We start from the raw sequence: 17,555 nt of genomic DNA on the forward strand, positions 1-17,555 counted from the left end.
ATTTCCTTAGCAATTCAGGGTCTCTTCTGATTCCACACAAATGTTTGGATTATTTGCTCCATCTCTATGAAGAATACTGGGGGAATTTTGAACGGAATGGCATTAAAAGTATAGATTGCTCTAGGCAGTATAGACATTTTAACAATGTTTATTTTTCCTATCCAAGAGCATGGAATGGTCATCCATCTTTTTGTGTCTTCTTTGATTTCTTTTATGAGTGTTCTGTAGTTCCTCAAGTACAGATCCTTTACCTCTTTGGTTAGGTTTATTCCCAGGTATCTTATAGTTCTTTGTGCTATAGTAAATGGAAGCAATTCTCTAATTTCCTATTCTTTATTTTCATTATTAGTGTATAAAAAGCCACTGATTTCTGCACATTGACTTTGTATCCTGCCACGTTGTTGAATTGCTGTATGAGTTCTAGTAGTTTGGGGGTGGAGTCTTTTAGGTATTCCATATAAAGAATCATGTCATCTGCAAAGAGGGAGAGTTTGACTTCTTCACTGCCAATTTAAATACCTTTTATTTGTCTTTGTTGTCTGATTGCTGTTGCTAGGACTTCTAATACTATGCTGAACAAGAGTGGTGAAAGTGGGCATCCTTGTCTTGTTCCTGATCTCAACGGGAAGGTTGCAAGCTTTTTCCCATTGAGGATCAAATTTGCTGTGGGTTTCATAGGTAGTTTTGATGAGGTTCAGGAATGTTCCCTCTATCCCTATACTTTGAAGTGTTTTACTCAGGAATAGATGCTGGATTTTGTCAAATGCATTTTTGGCATCAATTGAGAGGACCATGTGGTTCTTCTGTCTCCTCTTATTAATTTGTTCAATCACATTGATTGATTTGCTAATATTGAACCATCCTTGTAGCCCAGGGATGAATCCCATCTGGTCATGATGGATAATCTTTTTAATGTGCTGTTGGATCCTGTTGGCTAGGATCTTGTTGAGAATCTGAGCATCCATATTCATCAGTGATATTGGTCTGAAATTCTCCTTTTTGGTAGGGTCTTTGCCTGGTTTGGGGATCAGGGTAATGCTGGCTTCATAGAAAGAGTCAGGAAGTTTTCCTTCTGGTTCAATTTTTTTGAAACAGCTTCAGGAGAATAGGTGTTATTTCTTCTGTGAAAGTTTGGTAGAATTCGCCAGGGAATCCATCAGGTACTGGGCTCTTGTTTTTTGGGAGGTTTTTGATCACTGCTTCAATCTCGTTACTAGATATTGGTCTATTCAGGCTGTCAATTTCTTCTTGGTGCAATTTTGGGAGTTTATATTTTTCCAGGAATGCATCCATTTCATCTAGGTTGCTAAGCTTATTTGCATATAACTGTTGATAATAACTTCTGATGATTGTTTCTACTTCCTTGGTGTTCATTGTGATCTCTCCCTTTTCATTCATAATTTTATGAATTTGGACTTTCTCTCTTTTCTTTTGAATTAGTGTGGCCAATGATTTATCGATCTTATTGATTCTTTCAAAAAACCAGCTTCTAGTTTCATTGATACGTTCTACTCTATCTCTGGTTTCTACCTCATTGATCTCAGCTCTAATTTTGATGATTCCCCTTCTTATGTGTGGAGTTGATTTTACTTGTTTTTTATTCTCCAGTTCTTTAAGGTGTAGACACAGCTGCTGTGTTCTGGATTTTTCAATTTTTTTGAGGGAGGCTTGGATGGCTATGTATTTCTGCCTTAAGACCGCCTTTGCTGTATCCCATAGTTTTTGTACTGAAGTGTCTTAATTCTCTTGGTTTCCATGAATTGTTTCAGTTATTCTTTGATCTCCTGGTTGATACAAGCATTCTTAAGCAAGGTGGCCTTTAGCTTCCAGGTGTTTGAGTCCCTTCTGAACTTTTCTTTGTGATTGAGCTCCACTTTCAAAGCATTCTGATCTGAGAATAGGCAGGGAATCATCTCAGTCTTTTGGTATCGGTTGAGTGCTGATTTGTGACCCAGTATGTGGTCTCTTCTGGAGACGGTTCCATGTGCACTTGAGAAGAATGAATATTCTGTTGTTTTAGGGTGGAATGTTCTGTATATATCAATGAGGTCCATCTGGTCCAATGTGTCATTCAATGCTCTTGTTTCTTTATTGATTTTCTGCTTTGATGATCTGTCTAATTCTGAGAGAGGTGTGTTAAGCTCTCCTACGATTAGTGTATTTATATCAATATGACTCTTTATCTTGATTAACAGTTTTCTTAAGTAATTGGCTGCTCCTATATTGGGAGCATAGATATTAACAATTGTAGATCATCTTGGTGGATAGTCCCTTTAAGGATTATGTAGTATCCTACTGTATCTCTGACTATAGTCTTTAGTTTAAATTCTAATTTGTCTGATATGAGAATCGCTACCCCAGCCTTTTTTGAAGGCCATTGACATGAAAGATGCTTCTCCATCCCTTCACTTTCAGTCTGGGTGTATCTTTAGGTTCAAAATGGGTCTCTTGTAGACAACATATGGATGGGTCCTGTCGTTTTATCTAATCTGCAACACTGTCCTGTTTTATGGGTGCACTTAGGCCATTCACATTGAGGGTGATTATTGATAGATACATTTTTTATTGACATAAAGTTACCTTTGAAGTCTTTCTTTCTGTATATTTTATCTGTATTTCTGTTCAATGTTATTCTTGAATATTATCTTGAACATCTGTATTTTATCTGTATTTCTGTTCGATGTTATTCTTTCTTTCTGTATATTTTATCTGTATTTCTGTTCAATGATATTCTTGTTATTCTTTCTTTTTCTTCCTTATAGAACCCCCCCTTTATATTTCCTGCAGTGTCGGCTTGGTGATTGCCTAGTCTTTTAAACCTTGATGTCTTGAAAACTCTTTATCTCTCCATCCATTTTGAATATCAGTCTTGATGGATAAAGTATTCTTGGCTGCATGTTCTTCTCTTTTAGTGCCCTTAATATATCTTGCCAGCATTTTCTGGCTTGCCAGGTCTCTGTGGACAGGTGTTATGTTATTCTGATGGGCTTCCCTCTGTAAGTAAGGAGCCTTTTTGCCCTAGCGGCTTTCAAGAGATTATACCTACAATTATAATTTCTCAATTTGTCTATCAGGTGTCGTGATGTTTTTTTTGGAATGTATAATTTTGGGTGGAGTTTGTTCAGCCTCTAGTTCCATTAGTTCTGGTTCCATTAGTTTCATTATTGAGTTGGCACAATTTTCATGAAGGACTTGTTCCACTATATCTTCTAGACTTCTTTCTTTCCCCTCCCCTTCAGGGATTCCAATAATTCTGACATTGGAATGCTTCATGGCATCATTGATTTCCCTGATTGTTTTCCCTGGTTTCTAAGCTGTTTGTTCCAGGCTTCCTCCTTATTCTTTCTCTCTCTCTGCTTGTCCTCCAGATCATTAATTCTATATTCTGTCTCAGTTATCCTAGTTTTGAGAGAGTTTAGATTAGATTGGAATTCATTGAGAGCATTGTGGACCTCCTCCCTGGTAGCTTTAAGATCCACCCTAACCTTGTGAACAATCCTGTCTGGTTGCTTTCACTTCGGCCCTAATCAATTCTGTTTGGTCATCCATGGATTTCTCCAACCTAGCTATTGCCTGGATAATTGTTAGCCTGATTTCTCTTTCCAACATATTGTCTATGTTGATAGCCATTAGCTCTGCTGCACAAGATCCATCCTCTGTATTTTTCTTCTGTTGGGCATTCCTCCTCCTAGTCATTTTGGTGGGAGATGACTGAGTAGATGTAGCTGGATATATCAACCGTGGTGCAGTCAAGGTGCACCCTGGAACACTTCTGAGCAATTAGGATTCCCCACCCAAACGAGAGACAAAAGAGAAGAAAAGAAAAAGAAAAAAAAAAAAGAAAAAAAAGAGAGAGAGAGATACAGAAAAGAAAGGGAAGATGAAAGAGAAGGTTCAGCCCAGATGGGCCCCAAGGTAAGATTTATGAAGTAGACAAACCAACCAACAAACAAAAGGACTGATACAAGTATATGACAAGAGTAAAATATATGTATAGGCAAATAACGGAAGAACCTCGTCAAAAAGAGGTTCTGCTCTCAGGACAAACACAAAAACACAGAAACACTGGTGGAAGAAGAAGATGGGACAGTGGTTATAAATTCCCAGTGTGTGCGAGGAAGGTTGTTTTGATTCTTCTTGGATGTCTCTTGATATCTTCGTTAAAGGACTCAACTTTCCTAAGATAAAAGGGGATTAAAAATTGGTTTACCTATAGGGGAAATATTGATTGAGGAAAGGGGATTACTTTGAAGTTTAACTCTATATGAACATTAGAAGATAAAAATAAAAAGGAATAAACTAGACTAAACTAAACTAAAAGTAAAATATTCAAAAAATAGAAATGCAAAAGAAAAACATAGTTGTATGTCAAAAAGTTCAGGCTAGAAGGGTATTATGGAATTTGATGTACTGTACAGCTCACTGTTATGGTAATTAGGTTAAAAAATTACCTAAGTGAAAAAAAAAAAAAAACTAGAATAGTGGGAATGAGTCAAAAATAAAAGTTTTTCTATGAAATAGTGGTTGTTCTCTCATAGTCCTTTTTTTTTTTCTCTCTCTCTCTTTTTCTTTCTTGGTTTGTTTTCTGGGGTAGGGGCCTGCCACGTGGGTAGTCAGTCAATGATGTTTCCTAAGTTAATTCCTCCCGCCCCCCTCAAGGGGTTGGGTTCTGAGGAAACTGGTTTTTTTTCAGGCTTTTGTTCTCTGGCAGTTTTTATGTTTTTTCACTTTTTTTTCTCTCACCTTGACTGCTTTTGATGGTTTTTGTAGTTTTAGACGAAAACAAACTGCACCCTGATCTCCTTCTCAGAGAGAAGCCTCAGTCTGGGTGCAGAGCCTAAATAAGTTCCCCCTTGGCTGCTGGCAGAGCAGGTTCCAAGTTGCAGACCCTGGGGATGCAGGATCTTTTGCTTGTACCCAAAGCCAAGGCAGGGGTGGCTGTCTGGGAGCTCCCAGAGAGGTTCCAAGCAGGATCACACACTGAGATTTTCCCACTGGCCTGGGCTGGGAGTGCCTGATATTGCTGGGTCTAAGAGTGCCCAGCTTGCGCACTCCTCTTTCAGGGGCAGCTACAGGTCCCGCACGCATCTCAGGCACTGAGAACTGGGGCACACGGGGCACAGGACCAAAAGCATCAGGCTGGGATTTTGAGCACCTCTGTCAGGGGAGAGATAGGGAAGCACGTCTTAGGCTCTGAAATAATGGTGCGGGTCAAAGAGTGCTGGCTGGGCCTTTGTAACTCCCTCAGGGGAGTATGAGGTATGTGCGCACTTATCTCAGGCTTTGTAGCAGGGATCCCGAGTTCTGCTGCCTGGCGTGGCTCCCATCCTCTCACAGGAAATGGACCCCACACATTCTAGGGCACGCTGGTGGCTTAGGGACTAAGACTTGGTTTCTCTGCCGCACTCTCTCTGCCTCAGTGCCAGGGAGGCTGTCCTGGGACAGGGGACTTAAGACACTGTCCCTAGCTGTCCTGATTCTCACAATTCCCCCCCACCCCCGTGACCCTTCGCTCTTTTGGAGTGCTTTTGACCAGTCTCCAAGTTAATGTTGGTCCCCAGACGCAGGGCACTCTCACTCATATTGGGGTATTACTTTCCAACTGGTCACATTGAAGGACCCCAGGTCAGAACTATAGTATAGCCTATAAGTTTTAACATTCTTTTTATAACCAGCTTATGCTAACTAAGAAACTGTGGCTAGCTGACCATAGATAAGGGAGTCAGCAAGCTGCATAACAGGATAACGAATAGCAAAAATCTGTGTTTAACCCAGCTGTTTCTGGCTTCTGTATAATAATGCTTCTAATGCTTTGCTAAGAAATGAAAAATTGCTTAAACCCTTGCTCGCTGTGTAATCAAATAAAGTTATACCCTTCTCCTGTTAAGAATTTCCCCTACTACTAAATAAAATTGATAAGGGTTGTCTCCTGTACCAAGGCCAGAGATGAGCGGTTCAGCACATACGCTAGCTGGAGATGTGCGATTCAGCACGTATACAGATAAAGGTTAGAAACGTGCAATTCAACACGTACCCTCTACTGTACACTACCTGAATGGTGACTGGCCAGAATGTATGGTTGGTTTTAAAGAATTGGCTACCTATGTGTAGGCCTTACTGTAATGCTTTGAAATTACTGGCTAGAAAAGTGAGGGCTCTGATGTAATGGACTGTAAAATTCTATATTAAGGGACTCCTGAAACAGATCAGGGCTCTCAGACACTGACCCATCCCTCGCGGATTTCATGGTCAAGTGTCCCTGGGAGTCCGAGCATGCCCGAATAAAATCCTCTTGCTTATTGCATCCAGTGGTCTGAGTGCATCCTTGGGTGTGGGTCCTCTAGGGTCTTTCATTTGGAAGTCCCACCGAGATCCACCGTGGACCCCAGCCCAAGGACCACTGGTCCCACTGGGAGGTAAGCTGGCCGGCCATTGTCTCTGTCTGTTGTCTTGTCTGCTGCCTTGTCTGCCTGCTTCTTGTTTGTGTCTCATTCAGTGTTCGGTATCGGAATTGTGCTATTACATGTAATAGACTGGTGTTTGGTTCGGGGCAGCTTGAGAAGGAGTTGACAGACTCAGACTTCTCCCCTGCCACCCTGGGAGATGTCCCAGGGATTCGGGGAGCCTGATTTTTCAGTGCTCCAAGCGTTTCCGAGGGATACGTTCAATTTTTGGCCGAGGGAGCAGTTTCTGCTTTCCCCCGACCGTCGGAATCGGTTTCGGTTTGGCGCCAAAGCCGCAAGGCACGTCTTGTGACTGGTCTGTTTGTCTTGTTCAGTATTATGGCTATTTGTTTCTTGCTTTATTCAGAATCTAAAATGGGACAATACGTTTAAACCTTCTAGTAAACCCAGGTCACTGGGCCATCCCTAGCAAAGGGGACTCTAACCTTATTTCTGTTTCTCCTAATAGATGTGGGAACTTCTCCCTCACTCACTTCCCATGTTAATGGCTATAACTGGAGCCAACTGGGGTTGGTCTAACTCGAGACAGAGACTATAAGGAATATTCCCAAGCAGCTGCCGAAACTCTCTTTGTTTTGGGGAAGTTTCCCTGTGTTCTCTGGCCTGACTTGGACTGCCTAACCCCTCCCCCCGGCTGATGGGAAAGCATGGCATCTGATCCTCTTTTGGGGCTTAGGAGCTCCAAAACTGGGAATCCTTTCTCTGTCTCCTGGCAGCACTTTGTTTCTTCTGTTTCCCTCTTCTCCTATTTCTGTACCAACGTGTGTGCAGCCTGCATGACTGGCCTCTAGATCATGCACCACAGCTCCTTCTCTCTTCACTGTCAAGGAGCAAGAAGAGTACCCCCTGGACCTAACACCCCCCGACTCCAGATCTTCCCAACCATGTCTCAGGTAAACATTCAAAGTGGAGTGGGTCCAGGTGGAACGTAAATGAGTGTTGGAACTAAGTTAAGTCTGTTGGTTTAATTAAGATAAGACCTGTCTTTTAAGTTATCAGCAGTAAATGTGAAACTTTGAAGTTACTGAAGATCAAATAAGCTTGTGTTATTAAAATTTGTTAGCAAAGAAATAACTAAACTGATGGTTAATTGTCTGTCTCAAAGTTCTAATGGGTAATTGCTGAAATAGCTTTCAAAGTCTTTGGTAATCTGAAAGTTTTAAAGTTTTGCTTGGATGACAAATGGAATTAAATTGTGGACATCTAGGTCTTAACCAAATAGGATAAAATGCTAAGTCGTTAATTACTGGATGTAGGTTTGTGCTTTTTGACTTCTTACTGCAAACTAAGAGTATTTAAATCTGTTGGTAAATTTGTTTTCCACTTAACTGATGCATAAATTTGCCACCTGAAGAATTATGTTGTAGCAGTTCACAATTGGTTAATACTTAGTCTTCACTAGAGATTAAGGGGTTTCTAAGAGTATCAAATTCTGCTTAGTGTAACTAAGACTGATGGAAATAAAGGGAAACTTTATGTAGGAAAGTAGGAGATATGTAAGAAAGATTTAAGGAATGGGAATACATTTTGTTGAAGGTAAGGGGGGTAATTTTGTCCTAAATGAGATGGTTGTTTGGAAGGAAATGGCTTGGGACAAAACCTGAATGCAAAGGAAAGTTGTAGAAGGTTTGTGAACGAAAATCTTCACAAAAGAAATTTTAGATATGGTCAGGACAGACTAAAAAAAGAAAGAAAAACAGCCTCCAAGGTAATTTAGCACTCTCCTGACCTGCCTCCACACAGATTATACTTACTAGTATAAGGGCCATTTGGCCTTGAGAGATTAAGGAAACAGCCCAACCTTGAGGGACTGCGAAAACACCCTGTTACCATCCTCCATTTTCTGCAACCATAGAAACTCACTCTAATCTTTAAAGAGTGAAAGGGGAGACTGATCACCTCCCATTAGCCAGAGATGCCCAGAAGGGGAGGGTATCCAACCTGTTTGAATCTGAAGAGTGCCTGACTGTGTGAATGTGTCTGTATGGCTCCACCACTTCGGCTATGGAGTCTGAGTGGGCTGCACCTTGAGTCTCATGGGGCATCATATGGCATAATGGTCATCTACTCCACGGAGTAGCCTGGTCCGGGGTTTATATGGACAGGCCTTAGCTAAAACGATCCTAAATTCCCATGAGGGATGGGAACAAGACAGCAGGGGAAAAATCCCCCTCCTTTGTCTGCGACATCATTCATGATGGGAGGGAAACCCAGAAAACTACTATCTTAAGACTGCACACTTAGTGTCTTTCCCTTTTTTATTTTATTTCTGGTATAAAAAGCTGGTTTTCTTTCTGTTTAAAAGGGGCAAAGTTTTCTTAGCTAATTGATCTGTTAAAAAGTGTAAATGGTTTTCTCTTTGCCTGTCTGGAAAATTCAGTTCCTATATTTTGTTTTATCAGGTGTTTAACATCCTTAATTATATTTAGGCATGTGTTTTTAAACTTTCTAAGGTTTTAGCAATTGTTGACAAGATTTAAACCAATAATAAACCTTGGGTTACATTTGGGAAAATGCTATAACTATTCTAGAGATTCTATGCATTTCCTAAAGTTTTAATGTTTTGAGAGATCATCGCTTGATATTGTAATTATGAGAATGTTATGTGTCACAGAAATTGTAACCTGATTTTCTTGCAGCTAAATTGTAAACTCCCATGTCTCTTTAGCTCTAACCATATCCATTCTGAGTTTTTGTCATTTATAATTGTTTTAATTCTCTTGTAAAATGAGTTTTATCTTCAAGGAGATTCCTATAAAGGACTTTCAGGACAAATACAGATATTTGATATACTTGAAAATCCTAAAACTGAAATGGGTAAGAATTTCCAAAACTGACTAAAGCCGCATTCACCAGATTTAGTAATATGGAACTAAATGAACTAAAAGATTATAGTGTTGTGTCTCTTAATGTTTTGTCTTGTTTTAGACATTGCTAGTTCTCTAATGTTTGCTCTTCCAGACTAGGGATACTTCCTCCTAGTTATCTGTAACTTATAGAGATGTAAAAGTGCTCATTTGTAAAAGTGCTCAAGGCATTCAAATTTTCTCTCTATATGAACCCTCTGAAACCAAAAGGTCTCAGTAAGTATTCTTTCTTCCATGGCAATCAGTCATTTGCATAAGTTCAATAAGAATCTGTTCTCCTTTAACAGGACACCATTGAGAACTGGTTATTTTACCAAGGCTTTGACTGGGATGTCATATTTGAAAAGAGTCAGATATGACCAGACAGTTTAAAGGAACTAAGGTTGATTTTATGAAACCTGGAGCCATAAAGCCCCTTGGGACTGTTGGCCTGATACCTTGCTTACAGAGTTCCCACAGCCTCCCCAGGTGAGTAAAGAATGTCACTCCTTGGTAGGTGCAATCTCAAAAGAGGAACTCGCCCAAATCAACAGGTATTGCAGGCATGCCTGATGGCAAGTACAGGGCTTGGCTTCTGGCCCAGAGAGGCTACTAAAAGTTCAACCTAGAAATTCCTTATAAAAAGTTCCAGCAAAGCAGATGCTAAAAGATCTATTGATCACACTCAACTGTTCTTGCTGAGCTTATGTAAATAATGGGCCAAGTTTGTCAAAACTGGACTTGTTTCACAAGTGAATTAATCCTGATTTGGCTATCTCTGTAAATGAGGTTATTTTAGAGAGAAAAATTGTTTTAGTAACACACCTTTATGGATGTTAAATTCCAGATTTGATTGTCTTTAAATGTTTGTTTACCTAAGCTAAACAATTTGAGGTAAACTTCAGAGAAGTTACACATTAGCTCATTTAGATGGTCTTCTTGCTTTTTTTTATTTTGTGGGGATATTAGTAGAACCCCCTCACACATGATTAAACAACTGGAAAATGGGATTAATTCCCCTACAATTATATAACTTAACTAACACCTTATGTGTGGCTGGGATAATGAAATTGCCTAAAAGCCAGCCTATTGCACTCCATAGGATTAACTATGGACTTGTGGAGACAATGGATGACCCCACTTTGTTTATGAGTGGATTGTATGATGCATGGGGGACTCCCCTTATCTCTTGACAAGTTTTCTCCCACTTGACAATGATCCTCTGTAATCAGGATATTGTTAAGGCTGGACCACTCAAAGGTTGTCTTATTGGTTTCATCCCTTAGTCATATTTATCCTAGAGGCCACCTCTGTTGAGGTGCAATTGCAAATAGATGCTTTAGCTAAGCATAGAACAGCCCTCATAAAAGGAGCCTCAAAGCTCACTATGGGACAGTCCCTGACTGTAATGATGTCACATCAGGTCCAGATTTGTCTTAGAAGCCAAAGACCACCAATGGATGATGGAGGCCGACTTACTAAATACTGGGCTACACTAACAGATAGGCCAGAAATAATACTTAAAACTTGTCAAACTTTAAACCTAGTTACCTGTATGCTTGAACCTGACCAATGTACTTCTTTCTCTATGGAGCAGAGGTGTTCAAAGGTTGTTGATATTGCTTATTCTATAATCAATAACCTCTGAACATTTTTGCTCTATAGACAGTCCTACAAAATAGGATGGCCTTAGATGTCCTGACAGCAGCCCAGGATGGCACATGTGCAATTATCAAGACAGAATGTTGTGTGTACATCCCAGACTATCACAAAAATGTCACAGGACTAATAAAATATATGAATACCCAAATTAAGGCCCTACAAGATCCTTCTCTCTCTCAGTGAATGGTTAAGTTCCTGGTTTGAAGGAGGACTATGGCCAAATCTCCTTCTCGGGCTTTTCATTCTTATCGCCTTATTAACCTTAATTTGTTGCTTCGTTCAGTGTTTCTCTACTTGGTGCCGAGACTCCATTGCTGCAATGACTTCACCACGACAGACGATCCTTGTCGCGCGAGAGGACGCCTCTTCACTGTCAGAGCTGGATTCAGCTGCCTCCACCTTTTGTAACTCCCTTATACATTCCTAACCTGATCAATATTGACCCCAGTAGGTAGGAACAGCTCTACGCCCCTATTCAGCAGGAAGAAGTTATAGAAGATGAGACCTTCCACCTTCAACCACCTTAAAGATTTAAGGGTCAAAATTGTTCAGGGGGAAATGATGAGGGAGCAGGAGGCTGGCTGAGGATGGAGAAGGGGATGATGCCTTGCACCCCCTCTCCACCCATTCCCCTTGGTAATATGTGTGACATTCCACAGGCACCCCTGACCGCCTTAAAAGAAGAATGTTGCTTTTATGCAGATCAAACTGGAGTAGTTAGAGAAATTATGGATAAACTCAGAGAAAGACTTGCTCAAAGAAAAAGGGATTTTCAGTCCCAGCAGGGATAGTTCGAAAACTGGTTCAACAGATGGTCTTGGCTTACTACTTTGTTGTCATCTATAACGGGCCCTCTCATCATTCTGTTATTAATTCTAACTTTTGGTCCTTGTGTCTTAAACAGGTGAGTACAATTCATTAAAGATCGCCTGTCTGTTGTTCAAACTATGGTCTTGACTCAGCAATACCAACTACTTAAACAAGTAGAGTCCCAAAAGGACTCAATTGAAGAACAAAACAGATGGATATAAGATTATATCCATAATAAAGAAAAAGGGGGAAATGAAGGACCCCAGGTCAGAACTATAGTATAGCCTATAAGTTTTAACATTCTTTTTATAACCAGCTTATGCTAACTAAGAAACTGTGGCCAGCTGACCATAGATAAGGGAGTCAGCAAGCTGCATAACAGGATAACGAATAGCAAAAATCTGTGTTTAACCCAGCTGTTTCTGGCTTCTGTATAATAATGCTTCTAATGCTTTGCTAAGAAATGAAAAATTGCTTAAACCCTTGCTCGCTGTGTAATCAAATAAAGTTATACCCTTCTCCTGTTAAGAATTTCCCCTACTACTAAATAAAATTGATAAGGGTTGTCTCCTGTACCAAGGCCAGAGACGAGCAGTTCAGCACATACGCTAGCTGGAGATGTGCGATTCAGCACGTATACAGATAAAGGTTAGAAACGTGCAATTCAACACGTACCCTCTACTGTACACTACCTGAATGGTGACTGGCCAGAATGTATGGTTGGTTTTAAAGAATTGGCTACCTATGTGTAGGCCTTACTGTAATGCTTTGAAATTACTGGCTAGAAAAGTGAGGGCTCTGATGTAATGGACTGTAAAATTCTATATTAAGGGACTCCCGAAACAGATCAGGGCTCTCAAACACTGACCCATCCCTCGCGGATTTCATGGTCAAGTGTCCCTGGGAGTCCGAGCATGCCCGAATAAAATCCTCTTGCTTATTGCATCCAGTGGTCTGTAAGTGCGTCCTTGGGTGCGGGTCCTCTAGGGTCTTTCAACATATGGTGGCTCCCTCCCCCTTTTGTTTATCTCCTGATAACAGTCCACTGTTCCCACTCCACTTTATCTGCCCACTGGTGTCTTCTGCCCCTGTAGAGATCCAGATGTGTATAATTCTGATCTCAAGCTGATTTCATTGGTGAATGGAGTTCTTTGTCTACTTAAAGATAATTTTTTTTTTACTTAAAGATAATTTTATTTGTTAAGATTAATTCATGATATAACTAAAATCTTGTTATCCAAAGATGTTATGGAACATAATAAAAATTCAGTATGTTTTGAATTAAAAACAAGTAGACCACTTTAAACATATATAGAAACTTCTTTGTCAACATTTTTGCCAAAATTGATTTTATAATGCAATTTAATGTATTTAATTAACTTACACAAGATTAAATGATAGCTAATAGCTGTATGCTTTTATATTTTTAATCACAATTACAATGACTATTGAATTCTGATTCTTATTTGGAATTACTAAGTTAACATACATATATATCCATTGTAGTATAAAGTAAGTATTAAAATATCAAATGATAAGTTCCCATATTATACATTTTTACATCTGTTTTAAAAAATTCTCAATAAACAAAAATTATATACATTCTAAAAGTTGATTCACTATATAAGTAAATGGGGGCCCTGGGTGGCTCAGTGGGTTAAGACTCTGCCTTCAGATAGGGTCATGATCTCAGGGTCCTGGAATCTAGCCATGCATTGGGCTCTCAGCTCAGCAGGGAGCCTGCTTACTGCTCTTTTTCTCTCCCTGCCTCTCTGACTACTTGGGTTCTCCTTCTGTCAAACAAATAAATAAAATCTTTTAAAAGAGAGAAGAGATATAAAATTATTTGCTATGAAAAGTAAAGAAAAGAGAACAGGAAGATCTATACTTATATCAGACAAATAGACTTTAAATGAAAATTAAATGTTAAAATTAAATTAAATTTTAAAATGAAAAGCCAGAATAAATTTCTAATGTAGTGTTTAATTCATTAGTTTCATGTAAGAATCATTGCTTGAAATAAATAAAATAAATAAATACATAAAATTATTACACAGAGAGTTATAATCAATCAACCGATAATTATCACAAATGACAGGAATGCTACATATTGATAAAGGGGTACACTATTACCTTTGTTAATATGTTAGTACCCAATATCTTGAACTTAAGTATATAATACAAATATTAAATGACCTCAAGAAGAAAATATAAACTAACTTAGTAATAGTAAGCAATTTTAATATTCACCTTTAGAACCAAATACATTATACAAACAGAAAGTTAGTAATATAATAGTGGATTTGAACTACTATGTAAAAATTAACCTAACATATACAAAATATTTCTTAATGAATCTATAACTTTGAAATGTATCAAGATCCTTTACTAACCACAGTGGTATGAAACTAAAAATAATAGGTTGGAAATTCAGTAATATTTTACAACTAACACTCTTTCAGAACCAATAGGACAAAGAAGAAATTAAAGAAAAAAAATCTTTATCCAAATGGAAACACAATATTATAAATCTTATAGGATGCAGCAAAAGCATTCTAAATGAAAAGCTTATAGTAATAAATGCCAACATTAAGAAAAAAATCTAAAATAAACAACATACATTTATATATCAAGCAATTATAAAAAGAATAGGCTAAACCCAAAATTAGTTGGAAAAATAAAATAATAAATATCACAGCAGAAATAAATGAAATATATAGCATAAAGTAAATAAGATAATTGAGTCATCTTAATGATAAGCAAAATCTACAAGCCTTTTGCTAGACAAACTAAGAAAAAAGAGTGGAGATTTAAATATGTAAAGTAAAAACTCTTTTTGTTTTTAATTTATTTATTTTCAGCATAACAGTATCATTATTTTTTCACCACACCCAGTGATCCATGCAATCTGTGCCCTCTATAATACCCACCACCTGGTACCCCGACCTCCCAACCCCCCTGCCAATTCAAGCCCCTCAGATTGTTTTACAGAGTCCATAGTCTTTCATGACTCACGTCCCCTTCCAATTTACCCCAAGCCCCTTCTCTCAAACTCCCCATGTCCTCCATGCTTTTTGTTACGCTCCCAAAATAAGTGAAACCATATGATAATTGACTCTCTCGGCTTGACTTATTTCACTCAGCATCGTCTCTTCCAGTCCCGTCATGCTGCTACAAAAGTTGGGTATCCTTTCTGATGGAGGCATAATACTCCATAGTGTATATGGACCACATCTTCCTTATCCATTCATCCATTGACCATGGCGTTTGCTGATATAAACATTGGGGTACAGATGGCCCTTCTTTTCACGACATCTGTATCTTTGGGGTAAATACCCAGGAGTGCAATGGCAGGGTCATAGGGAAGTTCTATTTTTAATTTCTTGAGGAATCTCCACACTGTTCTCCAAAGAGGCTACACCAACTTGCATTCCCACCAACAGTGAAAGAGGGTTCCCCTTTCTCAACATCCTCACCCACACATGTTGATTCCTGTCTTGCTAATTTTGGCCATTCTAACTGGTGTAAGGGGATTTCTCAATGTGGTTTTAATTTGAATCTCTCTGATGGCTAGTGATGATGAACATTTTTTCATGTTTCTGATAGCCATTTGTATATCTTCATTGGAGAAGTGTATGTCCATATCTTCTCCCATTTTTTGATATGATTGTCTGTTTTGTGTGTGTGGAGTTTGAAGAGTTCATTATAGATCCTGGATATCAACCTTTTGTCTGTACTATCATTTGCAAATATCTTCTCCCATTCTGTGTGTTGCCTATTTGTTTCTTGACTGTTTCCTTTGCTGTGCAGAAGCTTTTGATTTTGTTGAAGTCCCAAAATTTTATCTTCGCTTTTGTTTCATTTGCCTTTGGAGACATATCTTAAAGAAGTTGCTGTGGCTGATATCGAAGAGATTACTGCCTATGTTCTCCTCTAGGATTCTGATGGATTCCTGTCTCATATTGAGGTCTTTTATCCATTTTGAGTTTATCTTTGTGTACAGTGTAAGAGAATGGTTGAGTTTCACTCTTCTACATATAGCTGCCCAAGATTAATTGACCATAGAGTTGAGGATCCATATCAGGGCTCTCTACTCTGTTCCACTGGTCTATGCGTCTGTTTTTATGCCAGTACCATGCTTTCTTCATGATCACCGCATTGTAGTAAAGCTTGAAATCAGGTAACATGATGCCCCCAGTTTTATTTTTGTTTTTCAACATTTCCTTTGCGATTCAGGGTCTCTCCTGATTCCATACAAATTTTAGGATTATTTGCTTCAGCTTTTTGAAGAATACCGGTGGAATTTTGATAGGAATAGCATTAAAAGTATATATTGCTCTAGGCAGTATAGACATTTTTAACAATGTTTATTCTTCTGATCCAAGAGCATGGAATGTTCTTCCCTCTTTTTGTGTCTTCTTCAATTTCTTTCATGAGTGTTCTGTAGTTCCTCAAGTACAGATCCTTTACCTCTTTGGTTAGGTTTATTCCCAGGTATCTTATGGCTCTTGGTGCTATAGTAAATGGAATCGATTCTCTAAAATTCCCTTTTTGTATTTTCATCGTTAGTGTATAAGAAAGCCACTGATTATTGTACATTGATGTGGTATCCTGCCATGTTGCTGAATTGTTGTATGAGTTCTAGTAGTTTGGGGGTGGAATCTTTTGGGTTTTCCATATAAAGAATCATGTCATCTGCGAAGAGAGAGAGTTTGACTTCTTCATTACCAATGTGGATACCTTTTATTTGTCTTTGTTGTCTGATTGCTGTTGCTAGGACTTCTAATACTATGGTGAACAAGAGTGGTGAGCGTGGGAAACCTTGTCGTGTTCCTGATCTCAACGGAAGGATGCAAGCTTTTTCCCATTGTGGATGATATTTGCTGTGGGTCTTTCATAGGTAGATTTGATGAAGTTCAGGAATGTTTCCTCTATCCCTATACTTTGAAGCATTTTAATCAGGAACAGATGCTGGATTTTTTCAAATGCATTTTCAGCATCAATTGAGAGGACCATGTGGTTCTTCTCTCTTCTATTATTAATTTGTTCTATCACATTGATTGATTTGTGAATGTTTAACCATCCTTGTAGCCCAGGGATGAATCCCACCTGGTCATGGTGGATAATCCTTTTAATGTGCTGTTGGATCCTGTTTGGTAGGATCTTGTTGAGAATCTTAGCATCCATATACATCAGTGATATTGGTCTGAAATTCTCCTTTTTGTTAGTGTCTTTGTCTGGTTTGGGGAACAGGGTAATGCTGGCTTCATAGAAAGAGTCAGGAAGTTTTTCTTCTGCTTCAATTTTTTGAAACAGCTTTAGGAGAATAGGTGCTATTTATTCTTTGAAAGTTTGGTAGAATTCCCCAGGGAATCGGTCAGGTCCTGGGCTCTTGTGTATTGGGAGGTTTTTGATCACCACTTCAATCTCGTTACTAGATATTGGTCTATTCAGGTTGTCAATTTCTTCCAGATTCAATTTTGGGAGTTTATATTTTTCCAGGAATGCATCCATTTCATCTAGGTTGATAAACTTATTGGCATATAACTGTTGATAATAACTTCTGACGATTGTTTCTACTTCCTTGGTGTTCATTGTGAGTTCTCCATTTACTTTCATAATTTTATGTATTTGAGCTTACTCTCTTTTCTTTTGGATTAGTGTCGCCAATGGTTTATCGATCTTATTGATTCTTTCAAAAAATTGGCTTCTACTTTTATTGATACGTTCTACTGTATCTCTGGTTTCTACATCTTTGAACCCAGCTCTAATC

General features: G+C 38.8%; 1 long non-coding RNA gene across 1 annotated transcript in view; it reads left to right on the forward strand.

Moving 5' to 3' along the window:
• The window catches only part of LOC309861483, a 547,912-nt gene extending 536,570 nt beyond the window's left edge, over positions 1–11,342 (forward strand). Inside the window, exon 2 of the long non-coding RNA XR_014309962.1 lies at positions 10,597–11,342. This is a non-coding gene — a long non-coding RNA (uncharacterized lncRNA). The remainder of the gene's footprint in view (positions 1–10,596) is intronic.
• The last annotated feature ends 6,213 nt before the right edge of the window (positions 11,343–17,555 follow it).

This window comes from Mustela nivalis (genome assembly GCF_964662115.1).
Source record: "Mustela nivalis genome assembly, chromosome: 3".
Taxonomy (NCBI): domain Eukaryota; kingdom Metazoa; phylum Chordata; class Mammalia; order Carnivora; family Mustelidae; genus Mustela; species Mustela nivalis.